At 40.6% G+C, this 7562-nt stretch overlaps 1 protein-coding gene across 2 annotated transcripts in view; it reads right to left on the reverse strand.

The window, feature by feature from the left end:
* The window catches only part of LOC106867640 (uncharacterized), a 106793-nt gene that overhangs the window by 11465 nt on the left and 87766 nt on the right, over positions 1 to 7562 (reverse strand). The window lies entirely within an intron of this gene.

Raw genomic sequence — 7562 nt, forward strand, 5'->3', positions numbered from 1 at the left:
ATATATATATACACACACACACACACTCTGCTCATTAAATACAGGCTTTATGCTGCAAATGATAAGAATATACAAATATTAGTTCTGACTGCATACCTGTCCTTTTATACATGCAGTGTGTATGAGTACACACACACATATAGAAAGATGTAGACAGAGAGAGAGAGAGAGAGCTGTACATTATATATATATATATATATAATGTAACTGATAGAAATTTAAACTAGGAATGACATGAGGGTCATTTTGGTATTATGGAAACGAAAGGTTTTTATAATAATACACACAACACACATGGCGTATGATGATGATGATCATCAGTATCATTTTACAGCCCCTTTCCATGGCCCCGAGTAAATTCTTATACAGAGTCACTACCCCTTGTGAGTCTGGGACCCTGTTTTGTTAGTCTGTCACTGTTTAGGCATGCCTCCACTGACCGCAGGCCCTCCCTAACACCAAAACACTTCAGATAATTATTTCTCATTCCCTCAAAAGTTTATAAGACATCAAATAACAGACAATTCTTGCTGGGAAAAATAGACTTTCTAAAATGGATCGCGAAACTGAAAAGATTGCTTTCGTCCAATGGTAGAACATCTGTCATGTCTACAGAAAATGTGGGTTCAAGTCCAACAGACAGCCTTTGGCTTTTTTTTCTTCTTTTTCCTCAAGAGGGTTTTTTAATCCAACATTTCCATGCCTTTATTAACATGGCAAGCTGACAGTATCATAAGCATGCCAGACATCATCAGTTTCTGAGTTCAAATTCTGCTGAGGTCAATATTACCTTTCATCCTTTCAGGGTTGATAAAATACCAGTTGAGTACTGGGGTTTAATTAATTGGCTAGCCCTGACCCCTAAAAATATTTTAGGCCTTGTGCCTTATAGATTCTTCATAGCTTCATTTGCTACAAGGTTCACTGTTCCAATAAAGAAATTATTTCACATTGCCCCAAAGTTTATGAATTCTTACGACGTCAGCAAAATGTATGCGTGTGTGTTTGTGTGTGTATTATATCTACACACACACATACACATCTTCTATGGACATTTACTTGTGATGGACACAGCCACATGCTAAGATGGCATTGAAGCATAAGACATTCCATATTGAAGTTGATACAATAATGCAGACCAAGGATCGAGACTCAGGTACGGAGGTACTGAGGTACACTGCTGTGGTGCTATTGTATCTATAAAGGTACATAGTGTTTTGAGGTACGGTCATATCATGGTAGTGAATACATTGTACCACTATCTATACAGGGGTTCTGCAGTATCGTGTGTAGTGCAGGACACACAGACAGAAACAGTGTGGTGTTAGTTTGGGCAAATATGACATCGGTTACGTATTTGTAAAGAGAGAGATGGAGATATCAAATATGGCAGTTACTGAAGTATATCAAACTCCCGCTACAAACTGGTCCCGTTTATTAAATTGTTGTTGGTGGAGAGGATTGAGGGTTCCGTTGCCCTTTGGTAATACGAGCCATATTGGCGGAGGAGAAAGGCAAATGTGTGTATGTATATATATATATATATATATATATATATATATATGCAGTAAGAGGCAGATGGACAGATAAAGGTGCACAGAAGTATATAGAGAGAGAAAGGGAGAGAGAGAGAGAGAGAGAGAAACATAAAAAGAAACAGCTATGTGTGTGTATATAATGGAGTTAGGATGTATAAAATGCAATAAGGTGAGTAAAAGAGAGAAGATTGAGCAGTATTTTCTGGAATAAAACAAGAAAACACAGAATAATAATGAACTCACCATGTTTAAGTACTAAATCAATGATGGCTGCGTGGTGTGTGTAGTAGTAGGAGGAGGACTGGTATTAGGGGGTTCAACAGGAAGAGATTAAAAGATTTAGGAAGTGACAAGAATCCCCGCAGGGTAAAGAAAGAACAATAAGAAAATATCTGGGGTCCTTTTATTTGGCGGACTTGAGTAGTGTAGTTAGAAGAATCCCTTATTGTCACCTTGTGGTTAAAGGGATGGAGGCAAAACTATGGAAGGACAGAATACCATATTTTATTACATTATGGTTTGGATATGAGGTAAAACTAGGGAAAAACAGAACAGCACAATGTCTCACCTTGTGGTAGAATGAGGGATAAAACTATGGAAGGACATAACAGCACAATGTGTCACCCAGTGGGTGAATGTGGAGTATAACTATGGAAGGACAGAACACCACAATATGCCAGTGTGTGGTAGAATCTGTGACATCCCCACCCCTCACCCTTTTAACCAGAACCTCTCTTGAGATCAGTGAGATTTTTGCAGCAAAACCATGCCAGGTTCTGCTGTGAATGATTGTAATAGAATGAAGTTTGACAAAGGTACCCAAAGACCAAGTCATTGAGGTGGTGGTGGTGGTAGGGAGTGGGCTGTTAATAAATTGAGAGTGAGGAGAGGGGTGGGGGTAGTAAACCAGGCAACCTGTTAGCAAAACCAAAGATCTTCGCTTCTGATTCATTGTAATCAAATTAACCAATTAGTCATCAATCTTATAGAAATTATTTAATCAGTCATGTATTTATCGAATCATTATTTAATTTACTAATTAGTGTACCAATATTACAATGAAACTCTGTATGTGTGTAGAGAAGTGTATATGCCTTCATACACACACACACATCAAATAGTAAACTTATTTCATTGTATATATTCGGTAGAGCAAAATCTTCTCTTCTGTGTACTCTTTCAGGTTTCTCCAGAGTACCACGAGGTACTCCTGAGTGCCATGAGGTACTCAGGAGGTATTCACAGTCACAGTTCCCACACCAACAGAAAGAAAGGAATGTCTACAAGACTTAGTGCAACCTCTCTCTCTCTCTTCACCCCCAATCTGTCCCCTACATCACTATAAATTCTTTGCACCCCCTACATCACTATAACATCACCAATCAATGTCTGCTGTTCTAAACCAGACACTATCTTTTATTTTTTACAGGTTTCACTCATTAGACTGTGGCCATGCTGGGGCACTACCTTGAAGAATTTTAGGTGAATGGATCCACCTCAGCACTAGTTTCTTTTCTTTTTTTCTTTAAAACCTGGTACTTATTGTGTTGATCTTTTTTGCTGAAACACCAAGTTATGGGGATGTAAATACACCTACACCGGTTGTCGAGTGGTTGTGGGGGACAAACACAGACACACAGATGCACTCACAAGGCTTTGATTGGCCCAAGGCTATAGTAGAAGACACTTGCCCAGGGTGCCATGCAATGGGACTGAACCCAGAACCATGTGGTTGGGAAGCAAACTTCTTACCACAAGCTAGACCTGTGCCTTTGATTTGAAAATGTCTTAGTCCAAGAAAGAATCAGAACTCTAAGATAAAGAGAGACAGCCAGATGGTACCTGAGAGAGAGAGAGAGACAGACAGACAGACACACGGACAGATAGAGAATGGAGTGTTTGAATGAGACGTGGTTGTCTGACTAGTCTGGGATGACAGTAGCTCCAAATAAGCACGGACTTAGATTGTCATGACATGTCCAACTCATGCCAGCAGGGAAAGAGGATGTAAAATGGTGTTGGTGGTGGTGGTGAAAGCATGAAATAGTAAGTGGGTGTGGCTGGCTTTAGTTTTCTGTCAGCAAAAAAAAAAAAACCGGTTTTTCAAAAGTGTAACATAATACAACAAACTTATTATTAAAAGATAATTTTTTTTTTTATGAAAAGGAAAAATATTACCACAACCACCACACACACATTCTCACAACAGAGTGTTGCTATGTAAAAGTTGTTTATGGTTTCGATGGTTTACTAAAAGAATTACTAGTTTGACTTAATTCGAGATTTAAGTATAGTAATTAAATCTCCAAGCTAAGAGGAAAAGCTTCAGTGTAGTTGCTTAAATTTGCTAGAAACAGCAGCCAAAACCTCCATAAATCTCTACAGTCTTATAATAAAAATAATCTATTTTTGTTTTGAACTCTTTCTCCCATTACTCAACATCTGATATTTATAAAAATGATATTTCTTTAATTTTCCACAAGGGCAGCTGATGAAAGGGACAAAACAAGGACATACAATTTGTGGGAGATGGGGTTACGTAAATGACGAAGGGAGAGGAGGAGGAAGAGATGCAAACTATGAATGGTATTTGTTAAGATATGTGCACACATGAATGATATAATCCCTCCTAATACAGGAGAGCCTCCAACAGGGGCCAATAATGGAACCCCTACAGATCCAGGTGTACCTTAACAATGAAGGACACAAACTCTTGTCCAACTATTTTTGTCTCCAATCTCCAACCATAACTAGAAAAGCTCCATTCATCCATTTCTACCCCAGATACCCACCCTTTTTTTTACAAATTCAGTGAGAGAAACGGCACACTCCTCTCCCCACCCCCCTTACTTTCCAAGTGCAACTTTTAAAGGTCAATGGAGGGTGTCACCAAAGAGGAAGGTGCCCCTGTCTTCAACCTCATCCACTACAACTATTAGACAGGGCGACACTGCTTGCCCAAACTTGCTAAAGGCAGATGGTGAGGGTGGGGGGGTCCACTTTAATGATGAACTCAGCCAATAGGTGGATTAGTGTTGCACGTGACAATAGGCTGTTTGATATCACCTCAAAGGTCAGCGATGATAAGACACTGCATGGGAGCAAGCAATAGTTTTGTTGCTCTGCGAGCATCTCAAGCAGTCCTGATAAGTGGCATTACCATACCTGGAGAGAACACCTTGAACCAGCAGTGGCCCTCCTCAACAAAGTAAGGCCAGGAATTTCTGGAAGCTCTCCATAATAGTCCTTGGCCTGAAAGTCCTCTGAAACAGACCAAATAGTTCATCCTCACCAGCTTCATCACCACTTGTCCTCTAGATACTTCCATCGACAGCATTACTTAACTGGTTGAGAGTGATGGGTATCTGAGGAGAGATTCTAGGGGCCAGGGACCTTAATCTTGGCCATTATAATGACTTAGGACTGCAGTTCCATCACAGAGATGCACTGTGGAAAAACATGAAGAAGAAATGGAGACCACGCCTGCTCATCCTCCAGGAAAGCCTGTGGCTGGCACAGTGTGATTGTTTGTGCATCAGCGACCACAGCATGGCAAACCTGCCTTTCAGAGAGGGATGCTGACAAGAGATGGACTGCCTGAACAATGGAAGCAGAACAGTTGATGCTCTGATCTGGACAAAATGGGGGACTGAAGATGAGCCCAATGGTGAGAAGTTGAGTCATTGAGCAGACAATGCAGACATCTGCATCTGCTGTCTTACCATGACCTTTCAGGGTTAACTGATTCCTGGGTGAGACTTTGAGAAGATCAAAGTGTAAAGACATTTTGCAAGGTCAACCATGTTGGATGATTTATTTAGAGACAAAAATTTTTTTAAAAATAAACAAATGAAAAATTATTTTCAAATCAGAGAAAAAAAAAAACAAAAAAAAAAGACCTGGGACGAGGTGGTGAAGCACGACCTTTGAATGTTGGGCCTCAAAGGGCTGATAATAAGTGACCGAGACCTTTGGTGATTTGCTGTGCTTGAGAGGACATGTGAAATCAAAGTTGTGGCCTGTGCCAGTGACACATAAGAGGCACATGGCACTTATATATATAAAAGGCATCTACTACACTCTGTGGGGTGGTTGGCATTAGGAAGAGCATCCAGCTGTAGAAACCAAGCTCAAACTGGAGCCTGGTGCAGCTCTCCAGCTTGGCGTCTCTGGTCAAACTGTCCAACCCATGCCAGCATGGAAAACCGATGCTAAATGATGATGATGATGATATATATGTACACACAATCTTGTGGTATCTGCTTACATGCAAGTGGCCTGTACCTCCTTGTAATAGCTACTTAGAACAGTGAAACTCACCACCACCAGATAGTATTTCCTTACAGCCAGGTGGACTGAGTCACTGAAAGCCGAGTTGATCACAACCATCCAGAGTGCAGTAAACAGGATTTGAACTCTGCACCACCTCCTCCACCACTTCAGTTAAGTGTCCACTACTGACTCAGTAACATTCTACACACTGTCTATATATTTATAGGTGAGGGGAATGAGAAGAGGTAGTGGATGTTGTGATGTTCATCCAGTAAAAAGCAAAGTGGTGGATCAGTCTAACACATACACACACACACATTTTTATCTTTTACTTGTTTCAGTCATTAGATTGCAGCCATGCCGGGGCATTGCCTTGAAAACTTTTTGGTCAAATGAATCAATCCTAGTACTTTTTTTTTTACTCTATTGGTCTCTTTGGTCGAACCACTAAGTCATGGGGATGTAAACACACCAACACTGGTTGTCAAGTGGTTGTGGGGGAGGGAACAGAGAGACAGATATGTATATACACGATAGGATTCTTTCAGTTTGTCTTTACCAAATCCACTCTCAGGGCTTTGGTTGGCCCAAGGCTATAATATAAGAGACTTGCCCAAGGTGCCATGCAGATTCATATTGAAAAAAGAGCTCAAGTTGAAATTCTTTGAAAAGAAGGATATTCTGAATGTCATATTGCTGGAGAACTAGACCTATTGAAAAATGGTGAGCGTCATTGCCTTAAACGACTTGGTGAAACCGGCTCAAATCTTGACAGAAAAAGATCCGGTAGGCCCAGAGTAACATCGACTGCAGAGGAAACGGAATAAAAGGAAAACAGGTACGTAACTAACCATTGAATTGAATTCTATGCGACAACATCCAGTATCTCTTACTATTGCTAAAAAAATGACTTCTTTCTGCTGTGCTTAAAGGCTGTGTGGCAGTTAAGAAAGGCAAATAAGTCGAAATGACTACATTGGGCAGAGCAGCACAAGAATTGGTCATTAGAAGATTGCAAAGAACTATTATGGACTGACGAGGCTAAATTCAAACTTTTTGGAAGCAAACGAAGAGTGTTTGTCAGATGAACGTCTCTTGAACGAATGAGTAAAGTTGCATTGCTCCAGCTGTAAAATATGGTGGTGGATCTGTGATGATTTGGGGATGTTTTGGAGGATTGCAGGCAACACCCAGGGCCCTGCTTGCAAGAATTTGGGTCGATTATGCCAATCCTAATGTTTGTTTTAGTGTGGACCTTATTTCAACTTACTGTATTTAGCAAATCATTAGGAGCATGTTTTTCACATAAAGGAGCAAGGGAACAACAACAGGGGCCACAAAAGAGAAAGAATAATGTTCCTATATTTGAGAGAGGCCCTGCACTAACCCTTACTTCTAGTTTTTCTTCCCCTGAGTATTATCCTTTTCAAAATTTCTTCCCTGGCCTCATGTGTATAGGGAAAACTGAAGCCTGGGGGTTCCTGTGAATGACAAGGGCAATGCTTCTTCTTCCAACCCCTAACCCTTACCCCCAGTTCAATCTCCCCTGCGTATCATCCCCCCCCCCCTCACCATGTGTTTCCTGCAAATGTTCAAGAGGGTTATCCCCTGCATTAACCCCCTTTTGCTACAAAGTCCCTCTCAAAAACCTCTTCCTTCACACCAGTCATAAAAGACCTCCATTACTTAATTAGTTGCCAAAACTAAATGACTAATTAGATTATAAGATAGCAGGTTGATTTGATTACAGTT

The sequence above is a fragment of the Octopus bimaculoides genome, chromosome 21 (genome assembly GCF_001194135.2).
Source record: "Octopus bimaculoides isolate UCB-OBI-ISO-001 chromosome 21, ASM119413v2, whole genome shotgun sequence".
NCBI classification, from domain to species: domain Eukaryota; kingdom Metazoa; phylum Mollusca; class Cephalopoda; order Octopoda; family Octopodidae; genus Octopus; species Octopus bimaculoides.